This window comes from Lissotriton vulgaris, chromosome 8, assembly GCF_964263255.1.
Source record: "Lissotriton vulgaris chromosome 8, aLisVul1.2, whole genome shotgun sequence".
NCBI lineage: Eukaryota > Metazoa > Chordata > Amphibia > Caudata > Salamandridae > Lissotriton > Lissotriton vulgaris.
Window position 1 is genome coordinate 1397529139 of NC_141696.1, and position 12956 is coordinate 1397542094.

Below are 12956 nucleotides of genomic sequence, written 5' to 3' on the forward strand. Positions count from 1 at the left end.
GTCCGCCCCTAAGCAACCATTGCTGTGAATTTTACCCCGCTATGTCAGATGCACTACGTGTTAGAATGCGTGGGTGTTTTTATGGCCAGGTTGGCGTTTGAGGAAAAGGAAAGAAAACTGACCACCGTGATTAAACCAAAACGGTACAGATCGTGATGTGGTGTCTAGCGTGTTCCATGCAGTAAAACGTGTGGGGGGGTGGGTCAGCATCTGGAGTTTCCGGAGCTATCCATGGAGGCAGGGCAAAGGCTCCTTTCAATCGCTGTGCAAAAGCTGAAGGGCTCTCAGCTTTGGGGGCTCAATGCACATTAAATAGGAAATCAGTGGCTGCCAGATGCATTGGAATTTCTTTTCAGTGTTCACTATACTATGGGAGAGCCTTTCCATTGCCAGTATGTACCACATTCTGACGAACCACTGGGCCTCAGAGGGGGGTGAGGTTTGTTTCCATGTGTACGCTATAAGCTGTATCGCTGCCAGGAGTTAGTGGCTGATGAGAGCCCAGTCTGCCCCGGTCATTGCCGCTAGGGTAGAGGGACGTATACCTAGGATTCCCACAGGTTGCAAATGTGGGATCGGGTACCCCAAAACGCCCTTAATATGTCCCAGGACCTCATTCCAAAAGATGGGGATCACCTGGCATGACCACCATATGTGATGTAGAGTGCCTTCCTCCTTCCCACAATGCCAGCAGAGACTGGAGATTTTGTGGTATATAGTAGCAAGGTGAGAAGGTGTATAGTAGCATTGGAGCATTAGCTTGTATGCAGTTTCGCGGGTGGGAAGGCTGCGATATGTTTGGGGCTATGTCTTGCCATAGTTAGTTCCGCTGTTCAGGAGAGAGTCCTCCCAGGGTTGCGTCCTGCCTGGCGGTCTGATATTTGCGACTACGGATTAGGGTCGAGTTTTGTAACACCTGGTACGTTTTGGAGATCATTCCTCTTGTGCCCTCGAAGGCCCGCACCAATTTGTTGAATAGGGTGAAGTGGCACTTCACCGCCGCATGGGTCTCGGGGGCAGAGAGCCAGTGCCTCAGTTGCATTTACTGATGTGCCGTGCGGGGTAGCGTATTTTCTGACCAGCATGCATCAAATGTCTCAATGTCATTTCTGTAAATAAGTCTCGAATCGTTCGGCACTTCCGAAAAGTGTGTTGGAAGGCCTGGAATTCCAGATGGCGTGGAATAGGGGTGTTCATGGACAGAAATGTAGTCAGTCCCTTTTTAACCCCTATTCTATCCCAAATTTCAAGGACTGTTTTGGTTGGTGTCGCGACATAAGCACTTCGGGGTCAGGCGTCCCACAATGACTGGCACGCCACCGCACGGTCCATGTGGAACCAATGCTACTCACTCTCCTGCACGACCCACTCGGAGATGTATCTCAAATGGGCTACCCCATAGTATTCCTGTAGGTTTGGGCATACCAGACCTCCTCTATCGCGTGGACGCATCAGTAGCAAGTGTGCCACCCGTGGTCACTTCCCGTTCCATACAAAGGCACATTGGTCTCCCTTGAGAGACTCAAAATGTCCGCCTGCAGGATCGGGCTTGACTGCCCCTGAAACGGATATAGAACCTGGGGGAAAATTTTCATGTTGATAATGTTGATGCGTCCAAGCTGTGAAATATGGAGAGGCTTTCATCTCTGAAGGTCGGCTAGCACTGAGCGGCAGAGGACTGCCCAGTTTGTACGGGACCAGGAGGCGAGTGTTTGGGTGATCTGGAGTACTTGACGGAGTCTTCCGTCCATTGGATTGGGGGTCAGTTCCTGCAACTCCTTGGCCTTGGGGGTCGGCATATTGATGTTTAGGACAAATGATTTAGATAGATTGATTTTGAAGCTGGATACAGCTTCAAAAGTCTGCAGGTTTTCGACCACACATGGGAGTGAAAGTTCAGGTTGAGTCAGCGTAAGCAGGAGGTCATCACTAAATAGATAAATCTTGTGGATTTGGCTTCCAAGGGTTAAGCCCTTGATACCTTCTAGCTCTCTCATCCATATGGCTAGGAGCTCTACTGCTAACGCAAAAAAGCAGGGGCGAGAGTGGGCACCCCTGATGCCGCAATATCGGCCTTGTAGCCTGCCCATTTACTCGAATGCAAGCTGTTGGGGCCACATACGATGCCATGATTTTCGCGATGAAGTCCCGTCCAAGGCCTATTTTACTCAACACAGCGTGTATATAGGACCAGTCTACCCTTTCAAATGCCTTCTACGCATCGAGCAAGAGAAGGCATGTTGGGATATTCAAGTGTTGTGCTTTTTCGACAAGGTGAGCTATGCGACGGACATTGTCCAGGCCCTGCCGGTGGCGGATAAACCACACCTGGTAGGGACTAATGAGGCCAGGGAGGTAGGGATCGAGTCTCATGGCTAATATTTTGGAAAAAGTCTTAGTATCTGTGATGAGCAGGGCTATTGGGTGGTAGGAAGAACACTGCTCCGGGTTCTTGCCTGCCTTGGGAATAAGGGAGATCTCGCCCATTGCCATGGTGGGGGTGAGGCACGTGTCGCCTGTAAAGGAATTATACAGGCGCAGGAGGTGTCCGTGCATCTGTGGGACGAAGGAGCGGTAAAAGAGCACCGGAAGGTCATCCGGGCCTGGAGCTTTATTTAGGGGGAGACTCTTGACGGCTGTACATAATGCCTCTGCTGTAATAGCGTTGTCTAAGAGACACGTGGTGTTTGGACAGGGGCTCTCACTCACAATCAGCAAGGTAGGAGTTAAGTCCCCGAGAGTACAGTCGCTGATAGTAGTCAAGGAACGCCTCAGATTTATCCTTCTCTGCTGTTGCCCATGTAGCGGCACCTGTCTGGATTTTGAGATGTGTGCTTTCGCCTGGCATAGTGTGCAAGCCAGTAGCCTGCCCACCTTATCCCCCCCTTCATAATATTTCTGCTGCAGGGCTAGCCGAGCGCGTTCCGCCTTTCCGGTGCGATGGGCACGCAACTGACCATGCAACAGGGCTAATTGTCTTTTGATACGTCTGGTTGGGGTCTGTTTGTCCGAATGCCCTAGCAGCTTGATCTGACTTAAGTTTAGGTTCTACTAGTTTTGCTTCTCTCCCTATGGCAATGGCAATGGCAATGGTTGTGATTGTGCCCTGGATCGTCGCTTTGAACCCATCCCACAGTGTGTGCAGCGAGGATCTCGGGGAAGGTTTTTTTTCAGAACAAATTTTATTATATTGTTGACTAATGACTTATGGGACACTGTCTTTCAAGACATCGAAGGACCAGTGAGCAAATAATGAGTCATCGCATACATTCAGTTCCATCAACATTTGGTAATCAAATAGCCCTCCCAACTTCCAACCCCTTACCCAACTTCCAACCCCTTACCCAACTTCCAACCCCTTACCCTCCTACCCGGATCCCACCCCCATCCCCACAGTGTCTACATAGTCCAAGAGCAAATGATATCGAATCACTAACAGTGTGTACTCCTTTTCACCCATGTTCAACTAGCAATTGTTCTGCACCAACGTCCTGTGGAGCAGGCGGTTCCAGCCACAGCCCTCTATAGTCCGCCCAACGCTTCCATATCTTAAAATGTTTCCGGGGGCAGCCCCTGGCCTCGAACACTGGACGCTCCAGCCCCATGCAAAAGTCCAACCCCCTCCTCCACACTTCCAGCAAGGGGGACCTGGGGTCCTTCCAGGCCCGAGCTATATCACGTTTGGCCACTGTAAGGCCCAGGACTAGTAAATGGCGTTTATATATGTTCCCTCCAACCTGTTCCATGATATGCAGAAGGCCCAGCTGCGGCGAGCGGGGAAGGTCCCAGCCCAACACCTCAGACAAGCAATTCGAGACACCCATCCAGAACCTCGCCAGCTTCTCGCACGACCATACCGTGTGAATAAATGTATCCACCTCCCACTCGCACCGCAAGCACTCGGGGGAGGCAATCAGACCAGCCCTCCACAGTCGGTCTCTGGTAAAATAGGCCCTATGCAGGTACTTGAATTGAATGAAGCGTAATCGCACTGCTACTGCCGCTCCTCTCGGGGCCTCCAGGGCCTCCCTCCAGTCCTCCTCCTCAAAAGCTCCAACGTCTCCCTCCCACACCGAACGCAACCTATCTAGTGGAGAGGAGCAATGGGTAACCAGGGTCTGATAGATGTTAGAAATTTTCTTTTCCTCCAGTTCCCCCATAAACACCTTAGCCTCAAGGGGACTAAATTTGGGCAATAAATCTAAGCCTACCAGGGAGGGGGACAGGGCGTGTCGCAGCTGTAGGTACTTAAAAAATTGGGTCCTAGGCATAGCGTATTCTTCACTCAATGCTTGAAACGACTTGAGGGTTGTGCCTTTCATGACGTGCCCCAGCGCCGAAATGCCAATGGCATCCCAGCCCCGAAACCCCTCAAGGACGCCAGAGCCGGCAGTTGTCCGTTCTGCCACAGCCTAGTCTCTCTAGTTAATTTATTCCACCACCCCATGCGGCGCAGAGCTCCACGCCACACTCGGAAGATCACCTGGGTAACCACGGGAAGCCTCTTCCTGATGGCCGCCGAGTACAGGATGGTATGCAGCGTATCCGGATCCATCATGTACCGCTCAAGGGCATAGGCCGGGCCACCCCGGTCCCCATACCACCATTCATTCAGCACCAGCAAATGAGACGCTTGGTAGTAGGATAGGATGTCAGAGGTACGAAGAGCCACTCTCGCCACTCCTCCAGCCCAGAGAAACTGGCTTAACGCCGAATTCACATGGCGAAACCACTGCGGCGCAATGGGATATGGGTGGTTCTGCAGTTGGTACAGGAGGCGCGGGAGGGCCACCATCTTGAATATCGCCGAACGACCATAGATGTTTAGGGGCAATCTGGACCATGTTTTTATATCCGATCGCACTCGATCCCAGACAGGCACCACGTTGCGTGCCCAAGCTACTCCCGGTACATCAGTCAAAAAAAACCCCAGGTATTTAATACCGCCCGCCGCCTCCTGTAGCACCGATGCCCAGGGTCCTTTCCGCTCACCTCCCCCCAGCACCCACAGCGTGGGCTTCTGCACGTTTAAGTGTATGTATGTATGTATATGTATGTATAGGCATTTATATAGCGCACTACTTACCCGTAGGGTCCCAAGGCGCTTCGACCGCTGCGAAACCCTTCCTGGCTTCCCTGAGAGATGGTCCCTTAATGGGTATCTCCAGGGTGAGACCAGGCATCCCCGGCGGTCTGGTGGGGCCGTTAGTGAAGATGAGGCAAGCTAATGCCCAGAGTTGCCGAGTGTGATCGCTGATCAGAGTTGGCACCAAGGCGAGAGAATTATCGAGTCTGCTGACCCTGGTCCAGAAACCTGCCGCGCCGGGAATCGAACCCTGGTCCCGGGCCGTCCTCTGCTCTCGGGTCTGCACTGATACCTCCCCGAACACACGCATTATCTCAAGGACTCTAGGTCCGGACCTATTTATATCCGTAAGAAAGAAGAGGACGTCGTCTGTGTAGAGTGCAATACGATCAGACGGACCCATCTCCCACTCGAGTCCCCGCAGCTGTGCATCCACCCGCACCCACGCCGCTAGCGGCTCCATGGCCAATGCAAATAGATAGGGTGAGAGAGGGCAGCCCTGCCTGGTGCCCCGGTCGATAGAGAAGGGGTCCGACACCACTCCCGCCACTCTCACTGACGCCGTCAGGTCCGTGTAGAGCAACAGTAGGTATGAGAGCAAGCGAGGCCCAAGATTCAGGCGGGACAGAAGCGCTCGGAGATAGACCCAGCTTAGGGAGTCAAATGCTCTATCTATATCGGCCAAAAGGAGTGCCGCCGGGATCCCGGCAGCCTGGGCCGCCTCCACTACCACCTGTGCGCGACGAATATTGTGTCTTGTTGCCCTATGGGGCATAATTCCAGCCTGATCAGGGTGAACTAAATCTGTGATATAGGGAAGGAGGCGATTGGCCAGGGCCTTCGCCAAAATTTTCGCTTCAAATTTCAGAAGCGATATCTGCCTATATGAGTAGTGTTCGGGGGGCCTCCCGGGCTTACAGAAGACCACAATCTCGGCATGTCGCCAGTCCGCCGGAAGGCGACCCTGCTCTCTGGCTGCCTCCAATGCCATTCTATAACGCACTCCCAGTTGGAGATGAAACTTCTTCATAAATTCGCATGGGAGCTCCCCAAGCGCCGTATCCAGCTCCTCCATCGATAGAGGGAGCTCCAACCGGGAGAACTTCTTGGGGGCATACAGGGCCGCATAATACTGTGCGAAGCTGGCTGCTAGATCCTCCAGGGCCGTCACAGGGTTCCCCAGCCCGCCGCGAAGTCCCGGCAGGGACTGCGCCCGGAAGGTATTCTGGCAGAGTCTGTAGAGCATGGTACTGGATTTATCCCCCCACTGATATACTACTCTGCGTGGCCAACCACAACTGGCGCGCCTCGTTCAGTTACAGGGAGGTATAAGATTGCTGCGCCAACAACAGCTGTCCAACAGCCTCCACAGTGTCCCCAGTACTACACTCCCCCTCCAAATATCGGACCCGCCCGCCGCCTCCTCTACGTCCTTCCTACGAGTCCTGCGGGCTCCTGCACACCAGGCAATGTCGACTCCCCGGATCACGGATTTTAGAGCTTCCCACAGGGTGACGGCATCTGTGTCGGGCCTATCATTGTCATCCCAGTAGTGAGATATGGCCCCCCGGTAGTTATCTTGTTGTAGGTGCCACGCAGACAGGCGCCACCTAAAGGGCTGTCCCCTCATCTAAGTACAGGTCTAGCGTCACAGGGGAGTGATCGGATACACCACGTGGGAGTACCGACGTAGAGGCTACTCTCCCTATCCAGGGAGACGGAATGAACAAATAGTCCAGTCTGGAGAAGGGCCGGTGCACAGCAGAGACATATGAGTATTCGCGGCCATGAGTATGTTGGTATCGCCATGAATCAATCCATCCCATGCCCTGCACCAAGCCGCTCAGTTTCGTAGGGGCGTCTGCTGAAGGCCCCCCCCCACCCCCCGGGCCTATAACGGTCCAGTCGTCCATCCATCACATCATTCCAGTCACCTCCCACGATTGCCAGAACATTCGGGATAACAGCCCACACCTCAAACAGCCTTTCAATGAGCGCTTCCTGCAATGGGGGTGGAGCATATACACTACCGAAGACCATCGGCTCATCCCCAACCATACCTTTAGCCTGCGATGCACTAGGACTGCCACTCCCCGGGACCCTCTCACAAAACCCGCATGAAACACTTGCTGGTAGCCATACCGCTGTAAGCTAAGGGTTTTAGTGCCCTGGAGGTGCATCTCCTGGAGGAGGAGGACATCCGCCCGTTCCCTTTTCCCCAGCCTCAGCACCGCCCCTCATTTTATTTTGTCCAGTAACCTCCGGACATTCCAGCTCACCACTCACAGCAACGCCTGTGGAAGGCCCGTTTCCTGAACGTCAGCCATTATCAATGGGAGGGAAAAACAAGGTCCTGGGCTCTCGGAGCCACACACACACACACACCCATTTTTGCAGCCGAACTCGCGCAGACACTGTGTCTAAGTTAACTACCCCCCCAACAGCACCCCTACCCCTCCCCCCCGTCCCACCCAACTGCACCCACAACACCCCCCCCCCTCTCCTCCCCCACTCCCAACAGCCCCCAGAACACCCCCTCCTCCCCCCACCCCCCACCCCATACCTCAGTTTGGGTTTGAGTTTAAAATATTTCTTAACCGCACGTACACCTAGCGGTTTCATGGCGCTGATTGTACTGAACCCCTGAGGCTTCAGGGACGGGAGGACGGGAAAGGGGGGGTTTAAAGAGGAAAAGCCTGGGTAAAAAGAAACATCTTTAAAGCCTTGCGAAAAGGTGAATATTGAGGGCAAGATCTCAAATGAGCCGGGAGGGAGTTCCAAAAAGTGGGGGCGAGTGTGGAAAATTTGGAACCACCCCACTTTTTGCGATTGAAACGGGGGACTAGGAGGAGTTGTTGGGTAGAGGAACGTAGGTCCCTGAGGGGGACGTAGGGATGAATTTCGGAAGTGATAAAGGCCGGGGCTGAACCGGCCCGAGCGTTAAAAATGATAGATCCAAGTTTGAACAAAGCACGTTCACGGATGGGGAGCCAGTGTAGAGTCTTAAGAAGAGGAGTGACATGGTGGAACTTGGGTAGGTTAAAAACCAGTCGGGCCGCCTGGTTTTGTACTAATTGGAGGCGTCGCAAACTGTACGCGGGCATGCCACAATAAAAGGAATTGCCGTAGTCCAGGCGGGAGATCACCATGGCAAGAACTATAAGTTTGAGAGCTGGGTGAGAGAAAAATCGGGAGACTTTACGGATGGTGCGAAGGGAGTGAAAAGATGAGGGCACCACCGAGCTGACCTGGGAGTGAAGTGAGAGTTGGTGATATAGTTTGAATCCAAGTGTTTTGACAGAGGAAGAGGGGGTGGGTGGAGAATCCAATGAGGGAGGCCAGAAGGAAGGGGTCAAGGGACTGGAGCAACCACCCGTCAGCACCAACTCCATTTTGTCGGGGTTGAGCTTCAGGTGGTTGTGGTTCATCCAGTCCCGGATAAAAGTCATGGTAGATTGAAAATTGGAGGTGGACTGAGGGGAGGAAGATAAGGAGAAGATCAGCTGGAGGTCATCCGCATAATTAAAGACAGAGACCTCCAGCTGTTGGAGGGCGAAGATGAGGGGGGCAATGTACAGGTTAAATAATAACGGGAACAAACAGGAGCCCTGGGGGACCCCACATTTGACCACCTGGAAGTCTGCAGTGAAGTCTCCCAGGTGCACAGCTTGGGAGCGGCCACTCGGAAAGGAGGACAGCCAGACCAGGGCAACACCTCCGATACCCGCCGCCTTAATACGGGATAATAAGATGGAATGATCGACCGTGTCAAAGGCGGCGGAGAGATCGAGGAGAACCAGGGCCTGGGGGTGGTTGTTGTCCATACCCTCTCTCAAGGTGTCCAGAACCGAGAGAACCACGGACTCGGTTGAGTGCGAGGGACGAAATCCTGCCTGCCTAGGGGCCAATATCTTGTTCTCCTCCACGAATGTGCTCACCTCAGCAATATTGAAGTACCTGTCGCGGAATAGATCGTCCCCGGCCCCCAACGGGAGGTCCGAGACCCACTATCCCAATGGATCCCCAAGAACTACCCACACAATTCTCAACTAACCCCCCGCTAACAACTCTTCCGAACTGAGGGTCTAAGTCCGCCCTCTTTAAGTCGTCCCCCAACCCGCGCCCCCAAACCACAAAGTTACTTGTTCAGCTGGAGTCTCGAGCAGCAGTCCGCCAAAGTTGTCCATGTCGAGGAGGAGTGTATTCCCCTCGCCGGATCGCAATCTGAAGTCTGCCACACCCCTCGTAGGCTATGATGCCGGATTTTGGGAGTCTGTAGCCTCCGCGGCCTCTGCAGCGTCTTTCTCCGGGGGAGGATTCTTCTTAGTACGGGACCTCCAATTACTTCTGCTACGTGACCGCCGGGGGGTCCGAGGGGGCCCCGTTGTGGAGGATGCGTCCGAATCCCGACCTGGGGGAGTATGCACCCTGATCCGGACTGTCTCATCTGTCCAGGCAAAAACTTCTTCCGGAGTGTTGAAGAATTGGGTCTTGGACTGGAAAACCACCCGTAGGCGGGCCGGGTAAAGCAAAGCGTACTGGATATTTAAGCCCCGCAATCGCGCCTTGGCCTCGGTGAAGGATTGACGTTGTTGCTGTACCAGCCTGGTGTAGTCCGGAAATATCAGATAGCAGAGGCTCCTTCATGTGCGCTTGCCGCAGGATCGTGTCGCGGTCGTGGTAGTTAAGCAGCCTGGCTATCTCTGGTCTAGGACGAGCCCCCGGCGGCTTTTGGATCAGCGCCCGGTGCGGGCGTTCTATGATAAAACAGCGCGATAGAGAGTACGGAGGGAGCCACCCCTCTAGCCAGTGGGTCAGGAAGGCCTCCATGTCGCCCTTCTCACAGCCTTCTGGGAATCCCACAAAGCGTAGATTGTTTCTACGAGCACGTCCTTCAGCATCCTCAGCCCTCCTGGATCCCCTCCATATTGGCCACCTTCTTCAGGGTCACCACATCGTCCTCCACTCCCGTGATCCTCGTCTCTGCTTCAGTAATGCGGGCCACCGCGTTACGCAAGTCCTGTTGCAGTAATGTAACGTCGGCCCAAACTGCCCCGATTTTCGCGTCTAGCATATCTCTGGATTGAGTTATCGCCGTCATGAGGGCTGCGTTATCAGGGCCTGACGCTGGGGGCCCCCCCCCCCGCTGCTCCTGCGCTCCCAGTCGGCCCGGTGAATTTGTCTATCGTGCCTTGCTTCGAAGTGTGCCCACTCTTGCTGCCCCTTGTCATGGTGGTCCGTAGATGCAGGCCCCAAGTCCAGGGCGTCGTGGGGGTATGCACAGGGGTGTGGACGTCCACCGCTAGGCCAGTATATGTGGCCGTCTGCGCCGTTTCGCCTCCTCCCGCCGGTGGCGCCGCGTTGGGTCTGCACTCCCAGCAAATCCCAGGCCGGCTGATGCACTATGGTTGGCGCCGGGGTTACGTTGATCTCACCGTCCCACAGGCTTCACAGCAGGGGCCCCACCACCAGTCCGCCAAGGATCATCATCTCGGGGCCAGGGCACGACGTGTTGTCAGGCACAGGGGCGGCTCACCTCTACTGCCGAGTACCGCCGCGCCGCCGCCCGTAGTCCGCACACTGCAGGACCAGTCAGCAAGTCTCCGGCCCCCGACCTCGGGGGTGGTCCCATTAGTGACCTCGCAGTGTCGCACACCGTGCATGTAATACCGCACTGAGCGCGGCGGCCAGCCCCAGCCGAAATTCCTCGCCTCCTCCTGCAGCAAGCGCCCAATCTATCAGCAGAGTTTCTGCAGGGGAAGGAGGGGAAAGGTGGTCCGCAATCCCCACAGGCGAGCCGCGTCCCATCGGTCCGATACGACCGCTGAGTGGGGCTTGTGTGGTCTCTGCCGCCACATCGCCTCATCAGCACTGGAGGGTGGGGTATGGTAGCCGTGTCGCCCGGCACCGCGTCTCTCCCTCGCCGCTTCGTGAAGCACCTTGCGATTGCACGGGCCCCGAAAGTGTCGGGCTGCCCACTGCTCCTCTGCTGCGCCAGCTTCGTCGCACTTCCGCCCGGCGGCTTGAAAATCGAGGCCCCGGCTTTTCACGAGGCAGCAGGCCACACCACCTCGGGACCCGGACCGTCGTCCAGCAGCCGACTTCAGCCACCAAAGTGCAGTCGGGGCACCGCAGCCGGTTCCGACTGCCAAAAGCTTAGATTAGGGTGTCTAGGGGTCAGGAAAACGCAGGATTATCGCCGGATAACTGATCGGCGGGACGGAGCTCGCCAAGGCTGCGTCCGCCATGCTCGCCGCTGTAGCCACGCCCCCTCGGGGAAGGTTTTGAGGTGGAAGTATTCCCTGATACTCTTCCGTATCATTTCCACATATACCGGATCTCGCAACAGATGCGAGGGCATATGCTAGCGGGCCGGCAGGTCTGACCGGAGGTCAGATCTTCCTGTGTGAGTTCGAGATGAGCATTATCAGAGATAAAAATATCTGAGAGCTCTGCTGAGCGCAGGCATGTAAGGCGAGATGGTGTGACAAAGGCGTAGTCGATGCTAGAGTAGGAAGTGTGCACATGTGAATTGTAGGAGTAATCCCTCACGTCAGGATGTTTGTTCCGCCAGGCCCCATTCTTCAATGTCCCTCTTAAGGTGCACCAACATTGCCTCAGTGTTTTGAAATGTCGCGTTGCATATATCTAGGGTAGGGTGCCAAAACAAATTGTCCCCGTCTATCCACTCGAACTGTTCAGATAACAAGCGCCTGACTCGCGCGTCTTGAGCAGTGTTTGGGGCATAAACATTAAGTAGCGTCAACTGTCGTTTCCCCTGTTGCATCTGCCGTCTGATATCTGCCCTCTCCATCCGGGGTCACTCTAGTTACGGAGGTGCAATAGTTAGCCTTGCACAGCACCTCCACCCCCAGGATTTTGGAGGTGGCATAGCCCCAGTAACGGTGGGGATATTTCGGGTGTGTCATGCGGTGCAGATCTGCCTTCATCATGCGGGTCTCGTGCAGCATTAGGATGTCTGGATCGTGGTGCAAGATGTAGTGTCATATTCGCTTGCGTTTGTTCAGGGAATTTAGACCCCTGACATTTAATGAAAGTAGTTGTGTGTCTCCCATGGGAAGTTGGTGATCAAGAAGAGCATCCCCAGCTTTTGTGTAGGGTCTAGCTTCGATAGGCTGACATATGTTGTGTTACCGGCCAGAGTCACTGTCCCCGCCCCCTGTATTTACCTTCCCGCCTCAGCCAGGCCAAGTGGTCCCCAGCCCTCTAGGGGTCCCTCTGTGCAGAATACCAACATGTGGAAAAGTGAGCGCCAGTTTGCCCGTGCACCCCCCAACCCTCCCCCCTCCCCCGGCCACAGTTACCCTGCTTTCATTGCTACGTGTGTTGTCATGGGTGACCTAAAAACAACCAGGCCTTCTTGGACGGCAAAGACCAGCACCGAGGTGATCTGATCCCGCTCGAGGAGCCACCCTTTTCGAGCGAAAGTTCAGGGAGGTGGGTTATCAGGGGGTGTAGTTGGGGGTGCCGGAGTACTTTCAAGGCAGGCCCCGTTTGTCCCTGGATCCCACCAGTTACCTCTCTAGTTCCTGGGCGAAGGTCCCGTCGCCACCATCCATTTTGATTTGGAGCCGATGTCCAGTCAAGACCGTGTCTGCGCGCTCAGCTGGGTGGGTCACTTTCAGATCAATTCGGCAGTTGAGTGGGCAGGAGAGGGGCCCCTGCTATCAGTGCGCAGGTGGTCGATGATGTTCTTTTTTGCTGCTTGAGAGTATAGGTTAGAGGCATATGGGCTGCAGACCACACATTATTGCATTAGATCACCACCTGTTGGTGGGCCCGGATGATTACACTTTGTTGTTGTCTTGGAAGAGTCTTTGTCTGTTGGATGACTCCTCCCTTAGATCAT

The 12956-nt window shown here is 54.7% G+C and overlaps 1 protein-coding gene across 2 annotated transcripts in view; it reads left to right on the forward strand.

The window, feature by feature from the left end:
* The window catches only part of DYRK1A (dual specificity tyrosine phosphorylation regulated kinase 1A), a 700909-nt gene that overhangs the window by 144846 nt on the left and 543107 nt on the right, over positions 1-12956 (forward strand). The gene's annotated exons all lie outside the window — the stretch shown is intronic.